Source organism: Centropristis striata, chromosome 2 (assembly GCF_030273125.1).
Source record: "Centropristis striata isolate RG_2023a ecotype Rhode Island chromosome 2, C.striata_1.0, whole genome shotgun sequence".
Taxonomy (NCBI): domain Eukaryota; kingdom Metazoa; phylum Chordata; class Actinopteri; order Perciformes; family Serranidae; genus Centropristis; species Centropristis striata.
In genome coordinates, this window is record NC_081518.1 from 39,765,290 (window position 1) to 39,777,446 (window position 12,157).

The following is a 12,157-nucleotide window of genomic DNA, read 5'->3' on the forward strand; positions in this document are numbered from 1 at the left end:
GCCAAAGAAGATGTATTTATGTGCAGCCTTCTTTTGAGGGGAGGTTGGAGGACATCTGGCTGTCACTCCTCCACCATGTTGTGGGAGTGACAGTCAGATGTCCTCCAACCTCTCTTCAGGCAGTGGCAGGACTGTATTACTGTCATTCTGCTCACAAACAAAAATCAGCGCTGGAAACAAAAGAACCACGACAAGCGTGGTTTCTTATTATGCATCTGTCCGGTCTTCATTATCAGGAGGATGCGCTCTGTATGTCTCTGATTAGGGTTACTTTACTTTGTCCATGTATTTGCTACGAGGCAGGATAAAACCCCAAATTAATCACAAAAGGCTCTGTGACAATAAAAAAAACCCTTTGAGGACATAGTAGACAATAAGTGTACTGAAAGCAGGGATGTGTGGCTGTAATATAATGAATCAATAAACATCTCATTATGCTTACGGTAAAGTGCGGCATCTATTTGCATATAAGAGGAGAGGAGGAAATATTTTTCCCTCAAATAAAGTTGCAGCCTTCGTCAAGGTTGATCACAGGACAAAATCTTAATGACAAAACATATTGTTTGTCATTTTTCTGAATATGTTCATCAATTAGATTTTCTGACAGATAATCACTTTTATATTTTAAAGAACATTTTTTTAATATTTAAAGACCAAAGATCACTCTTGTGTAACATTTGTTTTCATTGGTGTTATTTGAGATCTGGTGAATTTGAAGGCTATAATAAAATCATAATTTTCATGCTCATGCAACCATTCAGTGAAATAGAATCATCAAAAAGTCCTCTAACCCAAACAACCACATACGTTGTGTGTTTCTACCATGTAATAGGATCCACGAGAGCATTTCCTATCTTAGCACCCCTACTGCTGGCAGGAAATCAACATGTCCTCAAACCAAACGTAACAGTCAGTTTAAAAAATGTGGTCAACATTTTAAAACTACAAAAAAAAAAAAAACTGTTTGATATGGGTTAAAATTTGTTATATAATGAAACTTTTGTACGTCAGTTACATATGTGACATTGATTGAGTATGTTTCATAAGGCTAACTTCTGGTTTATTTCTCCACTAAGTACAAGGGGTGGGGGAAAAAATAAAATTCTGATAGTGAAACAAGTATTATGCAGGCATTGCAATGTGATGCATGTTGCGATTTGGGCTCCATAGCATCACGTGATGTACCCAGAAGTTATAATCCCACTAATTGGCCACTATATCTAGCTATCATAGCCATACCAGTACTCTTTCTGGGGGCTTGGTTTGTTTGACACATCCACCCTGACCTACAATCTACAATCTACAACTTCATTTAGCAGATGTTTTTATCCAAAGCGACGCACAAATTAGAGTTAATACATCACAGGCAAGGCTGAAGTCAAGAAACACAACTAGAGTAAGTGTCGTGGGTTAAGTTTGAGTCCATTAGGATGCAAGTGCTTTTAGGTCGCTCGAGGGGTCAGTGTGATACTTATCGTTGTCATCTGTGTAGATCAAGTGCGAAGGTGTTCAGTAAAGAGTTGGTTCTTCAGTCTCTTCTTAAAGATTGATAAGGACTCAGCAAGGACTCCCTCTAGGGACTTTGTCAGTCTTTATACTTAGTCATCTGATTTCTTTCTTTGCTCCCATCCTAATCAGTGTGGCCACAAGAGGCCGCACTAATAAAAGACATAAATATGTCTTAATCAAGCGTCCACCACAGGGCCTGAAAAGTGAAACCACTGCAGAAGTGTCTTAAACAAGCATTCTTTGTAAAGGCCAGCAGGAGGCAACTCCACTGGTTGCAAAAAGAAGTCTGATTGTCCATCTTAGTATGAAAGTCAATAGGAAAATGAACCTTCTTCTTGATTAATTACATTAGACCCATTGACATAATCAATTCCAAGTTCCAAGTCTTCTTCAATACAGCATGATTTTAAAGAAATTAAGTTCAGTCCTTTTTATATATCCTCAGATTCAACAGTGTATGTTGTATGCACTTTTATATGGGGAGTCAGTCAAAAAAATGGTGAATTATTCAGGGGGGATTATTCCGTTTTAGAGGAGCTGAAGCAACATAAAATAGGTTTTGTCAAGTGGTCATTCCTCATGAGGATTGATGTCAACCTGGTGGGTTAGTTTACTATTTGTGGAGTATTTCCTGTCTCAGGTTGTGTGCATCATGTTTGGTTTCCTTAAGTCAACAGAGGTTTTGTGAGATGGGATCTAAAAACTGCAGGGAGCTCTGCCCTTTCAGTCTGCGCGCACACACACACACACACACTCACTAACAAACAAGCTCTGCTTTTCTGACAAAAAGTCCAGCGGATATTTCTTAAAGGCAAAGCTTGACATATTCTGCAATATGCTTATTCAGAAAATTAATATCACACTTGTTCTCATCATGTCTGTTCTAAATATGAATCTTGAGCCAGGGGATGGTTTGCAAAAAGAGTCTTGAGTCTTGTTTTTGCCGTGAGGTTGTCAGGTAACCAGTGGAGACTGGAAATCACTAACCTGACACACCAGATGGTTTGTTTCATAGAATCATCTCAGCAGCAATCATTGGAAACAGTTTGGAAAAGGACAGGCACTTTTAAAAAACTTCTTGGCAGGTGATTGGATGAAACATCTGTCCTTTACGGTCCATCACAGGAGTTAGACAAGAGCGGAGCGAAAACGTTTTTTCCATTGAGAAAAGCCTTCAGTGCCGTTCTTTGCTCTTCTTTCATTGAAGAAATACTCAACTCTCAACTCAACTGAACTTTATTTGTAAAGCACTTTGAAACAACCACAGCCGCAACAAAGTGCTGTACATAAACAAACAGAACAAGAGACAATAAAATAAGTAAAACAGGAATAAACACTAAAATAAATAGATTCATTGCTTTTTAAAAAACAATTTAAAAAAAACAATAAATAAAAGCAAACCATAAAACACCAAAAACAAGAGCAGAGTCTCAAAACCTCCTTAAAGAAACAAGGGGAGACAGTGTCACAGGGAGAACCTGATGGCTTAATATGGCCAACCAGGTCCTCTAAAAAAGACAGAGACACTGGCTCAAAACCATCAAAAGCTGCAGAACAAGGAGCAGTGACTGAGGGGTCAGATGTAGGAGCAGAGATGAGGGCCCTAGCAGTAGCAACCTTGTCAATAAAAAAGTGCAGGAAGTTATCACACATTTCAGGAGATGCCTCCAAGCTGACAGGCTGTGGGGCATTAAGAACAGAGTCAATGGTTTTAAATAACACACGTGGGTTGTGATGGTTGGTCTCAATGTTGTTTGACAGGTATCCTCTTTTAGTCTCTTTAACGGTGCTCTGGTAGCGGCGCCAACAGTCCTTAAGGATTTGGAAGGAAACCTGCAGCTTGTCCTTCTTCCACTTTCGTTCAGCTCTGCGGCACTCCCGTCTAGCTTCATGGGGTTTGCCCTTAAACCAGGGCTCAGATTTAGCTTTGGGCTGCACAGTTTTTAATGGAGCCACAGAGTCCAGTATGGTCCGGCAGGATGCTATCACAGCTTCTACGCTAACCTCTTTAGGTGCTGCCATTGTTGTTTAGAGCAAACACTCTCTTTGTGTACACACACACACACACACATACCATAGCTGCCAGTAGCTCAGCTGATTGGCTCTGATTGGTCCCGATTGGAAACCACTGGTGGTTTTCGACAAAGTTTGCATTACATAAAGCAAGTCAAGCTGCCTATAAGGAAGTCATTGCTCCCAGCCAATAATTAGTCACGCACATATAACCCCCCATAAAATCATAATTGTTGCTTTGGTTTTTGGACATATTTTTGTGAATACTGCTGGACTCTTAGCTCTTTGAACAGAGCTAGGCTGGCTGTTCCCCCCTGCAACCAGTCTTTGTATTTGTGTAACGACCTTAGACACAAAACTGGTGGACTCAAATGCACGACTCTCTGGCAGTAGAAGGTTTAACAAAAAGGCTTTACTTGGCAAAAGTCCAAATACAGCACAAAAATGCACTCATGCACCATGAGGAATCAAAGTTCAAACAAAGAAAAATGATGAGATGAGACTAGACATGAGTGACTTTAACTAAACATAAAGTGCTCATGACAACAAAGGACTAAACATGAAACTAAACTAAGGCATGACAAAAAATGAAACACTGAACATTAACAAACTTGACACAACACATTGACTGTATGAAAGATGGATGACATGACAGCTTCCACTTTTTTGAGCCACTGAGCAACATTTACAGGAGTAAATGAGGTCGCACCTCCAACACTTTTTACACATTCATAGACAGCTCCCTAACTATCTCTTGGCTCCAGCTTCATCTAATAAACAGATGTAAGAATATAAATATTTCATCAAGAAAGTGTTAATTTGCTGTTATTGAGAGCATCTTAAAAATGATGAGTCACTGCTGAAGTCTACCTTATTGCTAACAAACAGCAGACTGTTGTTGGAATAGACTGGGTGTTGCAGCACTAAAGAAAGCCTTCTGGAGTTCAATAGGCTATTATATTGTTTGTCTCCTCTAGTCAGTGGTTCATTAGTAGATAGGCATCGCAGCAGCTTGGTTAAGACGTAATCAAGACGTCACAGGTTCATTGCCCACCCGTCTGACAGTCATATCATGATCCATCACAAAGCACTTCACAAACATTAGTAAAATGTCAGAAGCAACAAAACTTGAAATGTTCTTAGCATTCATTTCTGAAAGAAAATAAATTTCATGATGCAGTGCAGCCATATGAAGTTTGCTGTATTTTAAAGACTTGACTTCACTGTGAAGACCACAGTGGTGGTTCTAAACCATTTCAAATGGGGGACTAAATTTATGTCTCCTAAGTTGTTGGGAATTGATAAAAAATGGTCCTAAATGTTTCCAAGATACCACATTACGACACCAAGACCAAGTAACACCAAAGAGAAATACTTGCTGTGATTGAGTTGAAAAAAAACGTTTTCATATTTTGAAGATTTCTGCAAGCACTTCTGCTCTGTAAATGGTAAATGGACCTGCACTTATATAGCGCTTTTCTAGTCACTTTGCGATCACTCAAATCGCTTTACACTACAGACTGCGCTCATTCACCCTTTCACACACACATTCATACTGGTGGCAGAGGCTACCCTAAACTGTCCCACCTGCCACCATTGGGAATTCATTCACACACCGATGAACACAGCATTGGGAGCAATTTGGGGTTCAGTATCTTGCTCAAGGTAGGCTGCGACGGTCAGGGATCGAACCACCAACCCTTCGGACCACCAACCAACTCTACCAACTGAGCCACAGCCGCCCCAGCATGGCACTACTGAGAAACCCACTTCTTAAGAATATGCCTTCAAAAGCCATACATCCATCCTGATTCATTCTTCCAATCTCTTTTCATCTAAGATTATCCTAGAGGTCACAACAAGTCATTCCATACAGTGAGCTCAAGTTTTGAATATATGCTCTCACTACAATGAAATGCTACAGTGGGGACTAAGATCATCACGGATTAATACAGTTTGGCTCATTAAATCCAAAGTCTCAGCTTTCCAGTCATACCCAATTTATGCAATTCCAAGATTGTTTGGGAACCCCAGTATGAAAATATGTAAATATTCAAATACAATAGGAGAAAATAAATAACTGCATAGGGATTAGCATAAAGGCCCAACTCTTGGGTAGAACGGATCCCAGAATGGATCCCATTAGATTCATGTTGAGGTCAAAGGGCAAGTTTGTTTTGTCAGTTTTTCCCTCACCAATATATAGGTCCTAACTTTGGAGCGTTATTTGACTACCTCCCAGACAAAGAAGCACGACACGGTTGGCCAGAAGGCGGTCAGTTCTTAAAATTACAGCCCACTCTTTGAACGGCCATTGGACGAACATGCTTTTTATAGCCTCGTCAGTACTTCCAAAAGTACTTTTTGAACAATAAAGTGAATGATAAATCTCCCCATGCTGGTTATAATTAACACTGATGGGAAATGGTATTAGCTTTGTTGTCAGAAATGGGCTAAATAACTTTAATATCTAATTCAGTCAGTAAAACTTAGTTCAGATCAAATAATATGGACTGATGTCACACACAAATCAAATTAACAGGGAACAGAGTCAGAGTCATCAGATGTGTATCTTCTTCAGTTCAAAGTTACACTCCATCTTCAGGGACCAGACAGGAGGAAATAAACCTCAGTGGCATCAGACAATCACCCACACAGTAATGATGGTCTGCAATGCTGACTTATTTGCCTCGCCTCATCGAGTGCCCACCCCTGATTACACATTCTGGTGTTTTGGCAATCTGAAAAGAAACACAAAATGCTAAATGAGCAATTAGGTTGTAATACAGAGCCGACTGCAGCTAGCTGATGAGACACAGAGAAATGTTGGGTTTCTACACAGAACTATCTGACAGTAGTATGAAGACATTTACAGAAATAAAGTGTGTGTAAAAAACAAAGTTTTACTGAGACACAGCAAGAGGCATCGCTTTGTCTGATCTCAATGTCTGATCCACGAAGCAGATTTTCCTCCACCAAATGAATCAATGTCATTAATTAAATACTCGTTAAGACTTTTCCTGTGGGAAATGGCTGATAGCGAAACGGTAAATTAGACAGAACCACAACAGATGCTAATTTTAGCCTGCTTCAAAACAACCAGAAGGAAAAAAATGGTATATTTAAACCAACCAGTGATTTACATCTAAATCTATAAAAATGTCCACTTGCAATAATTCAGTTAATGCCAGGTCGTGTCTTAAAAGCAAGTATTTTAGTCTTGTTTACCATATCAGTTTTATCTTTTTGTCTGAAGTTACATTACTGCTGTAGTCAGGCACAATAGCATTAGCAAGAAATGATCAGATAATTGATTTCCTTTATATTGCTGTTTCTACCATTCTCCAGTGAATCCAGTCCACAGCACAAAGCAAGCTTCTATGTACTGGAATCACTGGACAACTTCATGTTGCTCTCTTCACATGAGATGTATTCATTTATCTTGGTTTCAAGTGGGACAAGGACACCGGTCTCCCATGTCAAAGCCGGGTTTTGTTTGTCCCACCTACCCTGAATGGACCTTTGCACTCTTTGGATTACGTTCATTACTCTAAGCCTCTAATATTGCCGCAGATGGGTTTACATTAGAGTTAATGGAGAGCCAAATGCATCTCATACACATGCTAAAGGCTGCCTCAATATGAGATGCTGAGGGCCGTGACAAATCGTTCATATGTGATGAGTTTGGAGTGAGATTGGGCTTTCTCCAGTGAATCTGGCAAGAAAACACACTGATATTATTATAAAAAATATAAAGGATATTTTTTGTTTATGACATAAATATTCTGATAAATGACAAAATAGGCATTCCATGCTTTCCAGCTCTGACTTTCCTGCCCCTCTCCCTACTGTTCTCCTGGAGTTTCTCCCGTTTTCAACCCTCCATATGACGACATTTCCAAATCTGCCCATCTACTATATTTATTAGTTATTGTGATTTTCAAATTATGTAGGTCTACATATTCCACATATATGTAAGTTGTGTCTAAACAACGGAAAGCAAGAGAGACAAGCAGACACAGATACAGAAATGCACTTCTTTCTCCCAATTAACCACTCCATCCCTCAAGCTAAAGTGATTATATGAGTTATGAGTTGAAGTGATCAATTATTAGTGCATCCAGCCCTTTTTCCTCATTATATTTATATACTCTGGGCAAGGATGATGTCAGTAGCAGCTTGCCTGTGTAAAAGGACAACACAAAGCATGTGCTAAAGAAACAAGTTTGCATTATGTTATTTCTTGTTTAATTACTTAATTCACATAACTTTTTGGTTTTTCTGGTATTTTTAATTTGTAAATGTAAAGTTTAATTCATACACTTTGTAACAACACTAACACCATTGTTAATTACATATATGCCGATATATTGTCTTTCCTCTATTTCATTCTCGTTTCCCTTCCTCTGGTCCAGTCACGGGGAGGACGGAGGGAGGTTGCAGATTTGTCGGAAAGAGATAACAGGTCTTATCTCCTCCCTGCCAGACGCTGAGAGGCCTGATCCAATCGAGACCTGGTTAAAGGAATTCATCGACTTTTACACCCAAGCCTCAATATGAAGTAGGTCTAGGGGAAAACAAAGATGTTGATGGAGGGGTGGGGGTTCATTTTGTTAAATTCCATGTCATCATTGATTTGGGTGGGAGATGTTTCTGGAAGAGTTAGGACATTAACATAGAGTAAGAAAAGTTGTGTGCAAACCATTCAAACTGAGACAACAAGTCTAAGTGCTTTTGAAAGCATGTATTAGGATACAGACAAGTCCATTAAGCTGTTCCCTCATATGGTTGCAGTACTCATCCAAACTAGACATGACAAAAACTCTAAAACAAATAAAACATAGAATATGCAATTTACGGTATGCAGCCATTGTTTCTAAGGACTCCAGGATTGGTGCAACTTTTTCATACTCTTATACATACAGTCTTGAACTTTTCTTCTCCAGCCATGTGGTTGCTGTTTATTTGCCGTTGTGGGAGTGTTGCTAGCCACCAGACCATGTGTGAAAACCTCTCAATGGACCAAATGTCACAGATGTGATTCATTCAGAAGGCGTCAGACCATGTCATTTTCTTACCTACCAAGATGCCAAAAAGGTTACAGTGACTGCCCCCTTCCTCTCCACTGCAGACTGCTGCTGTTCTTTCCCATTTAATTGAGCTGCTGTAAGGTTAATGGTCATCTTCCTGCAACTACCTTTGTCATTATCTGATGATAATGTGTTTGTTCACTGCAGAGACACTACAGCCTCTCTCTACATTATTTATAGCATACTGTCATTATTAGAAAACAACATTCACATAAAGAAATAATTTGTTAAGTTGCTAAATTACTGTTGCTTTTGTCCTTCTCTTGTAGTTACTTCGAAGCTGGCATTGGAAGTAATGGAGAGTTTAAACAAATTACATATTTTTGTAGGTCAACAAAGAATCGCCACGGGGTCTATTGATAATTCGCCTATGGGACTTTTGCATTGGCTTTTGGATCATTGCAGAAATATGCTCTGTGGCAAACACACGTTTCTGACACTAATGAGTTTTATTCAGCATGATAATCTTCATAAATGAACACCACTGTTATGATGTTTGTATTGTTACTGCAGCCAACAGAAGCAAAAAGCTTACGCTAACAACCAGCGGTTTTGACAAGCTAGCAAAACTGTAGATAAATTGTTTATTAACATAATCTACACGAGTTTGCAGGAGCACTGAAAAACACATCTAGAGGCTGTAAGACGGACTAGTGAGAGAGTTCCCGTCCATGTCCGACCTGTTTAATGTCCCCGACAACCACTGTAGTCTCATTTAGCCACTTGTTAGTAACTGCCTTTTGTAGGACACATAAAAACTTGGGGGGTATTTTTTGTGCATGTGTTAACCACAGACCTTATTTCAGACATCTAACCAACAACCCATTAAAAATCTTCGTTGAGTTTGAGAGGGTAGACCCAATGGTGCTAAAATGCTAACTTATCTCCTGGTTTAAGAACTTATTCCTGTGGCGCCCTATAAAAGTAGCAAGCTAGCTAGCCTGACTTGCTATCAACAACAGCTTACATTTGAACCGATATTCAATTCCCTACACATTAACTGTTGGTGTTAGAAAAGGCTAAAACAATGACACCAACCTCCAAACACTTTAAATAACATTATGCCAATCAATGCTCTGACTTCAACTTCTTGCTCACTGATTCTCAGTAAATCCAAAGCTTGACAGGTCCGTTGTGCATACAGTTATTTAGCTCTAATGTATGTATGATTGATGGATGTTGTTAGAGGAGGGGTTTCACAAATTATCAACTGATGTGATTTCCTTTTAAATGATTTAAATTTAATTAAAACAGCCAAAAGGAACTTTCATTTTGTATTGAGTTTTAACAATAAAATGCCTGATTTCCATGTCAACATTTCCACTATCATTGATGTGTTTCTACGGTCATATAGTTTTCAAAAACACATTTAAATGTGTAGTACCACTTTAATAACCATTTAAAAGTTCCTTTTTTGTTGCTTTAAATTATATTTCATTACATTATTTTTATTTGAATGTTTTTAATTGAATCCTTCAAAAGAGGAGTTGATTTTGTATTTTTTCTTAAGATTTCCTCCTCTCCTATTTCCATATACTTTTCAAAAAGTACAATTCTTTCATGGCAACAATCAAGTCAGAGCAGGTATCATTCGATGGGGGGTTAGCGTCTCACCAACATGGACTTGACTGATGCCATGGTGATGACAGTGGAGATCACAGTCAGCTTTTGTTGCTCTCTTGGCCATGGCCTGCTTCATTTAACAGTAGATATTGAGGCTGGAGCCAATTAGGCTTTAATCCCACCTCCACCACAGTGACTGATTTATCAGCCTCTAAAAGCCACACCGTGATGGCCACATCAGCTTGAACTCATGAGCAAATGATGAATAAACATATTTCTCCATCACTGTCTTGTGATTGCCTGTTGCATCCAAGGAGTTTAATGATGACAGAGAGCTGGTATGACGCTGTAAAATTCAATGCAATACCCATTATTCATAGTGGGAGTCATCAGCTGGTCAATGGCAAAGCGTCAATAATCCATTGGTTGTTCAATAGAATGGTGTTTGGGAGAGGAGGAAAACAACATGAATAAAAGAAGGAGGAGGATCAGACAGAGAAAGGAAAGGAATTTAAGACGTTCCTCATTTCTAAGATAAATGGGGCGCAGTGACACATCTGGGATTTCTACATCTAACAGACTGATATGTTCCCTCTCCAGCCCACAGAGCTTCCTATCTGGATGGTGACTGATCAGTGGTGGAGCTGAAGGTCTCTTGACAGGTTCGGAGTGACAGGTTGTTTAAAGGTTGTGGTTATTTCATATGTTTCTGTGAGATCAGTCTTCATGCTAAGCTAACTATCTCCTGGACCTTCATATTTACGCTACAGACATGAGAGTCGTATTGATTAACTTATCTCGCTCTCTCTTGGCAAGAAACAGCACAATCATATTTCCCAAAATCTCTATTATAAACATATTCCTTTAAAAACAAATCAACGTGTACCCCTCGTCATCAGGCTGTGACTATTTCAGTTCAGTTAATCTCTATTGCCACTAGTTCAACCAAAAAGTGATATTTCTGCTTTTTCTGATACTATTAGGTCGTAAATTTTTTTTTTTTTTTACATTTTAGTTACCTCAAATATAAAATGGATCATGAGGTAACTAAAGTATATATATATATATATATATATATATATATGCTTGCTCATAATGTTGGAATAAAATATTTTTTACCCATTTCTATTAAAAGACTGTGACGATGTGATTTATTCTTGACAGATAAAGTGTGTATCTTCTCAAAACTTAATTAATCAATCTCTTCCAATCTCTTTTGTCTGAAAACGAAATTATTCCAACTTTATGGGCAACAATATATATATATATATATATATACATATATATATATATATATTACAGTCCAAAGACTCATCAATACTTTAGATATGTGCATCTATAGATATATTTTGGACGTATATCATGGATATTAGATATATCATGGACGAAAAAACTGATAGGGCTGAAAAACATAAAATGTTCTTATGTTTATGTTTTGGGATGCTTCAGTGGTACACTCTAAAACCTTAAAAGCCTCCTTTCAGGTCACATCCTCTTGATAAAAGCTTTTCTGGCATTGTGGTAAATTTCGGCAATTAATTCTTTTCTTTTTTTTAAATGTATTTTTTTGGGCTTTTTCATGCCTTTTAATGGATAGGATAGTTGAAGAGAGAAAGGAAACAGGGGGCAGAGAGAGGGGAATGACATGCAGTAAAGGGCCGTCCGATGCAGGACTCGAACCGGGGCCAGCTGCAGCGAGGACTGTAGCCTCTGCACAACCCACTACGCTACCGACCACCCGGCAATTAATTCTTAAGCTATCTTCACCAAACCTCATGTTCTTGGTGTCACATTAATGGTTTAACCCCACTTGGGCAACATAATGTCTTGATTCAGTCCTGCTGTTGCTAATGTGAGGGTCAGCGGCACCCCTTTTGTGTTTGGCTGAAAAGTGGATTGTTAAAAAGAAGGAGTACATTTAAGAAACAGGAGGAGTCGGTAGAAGAGCAGGCCAATATGTGGAGGAGGATGCAAGAAGCCTG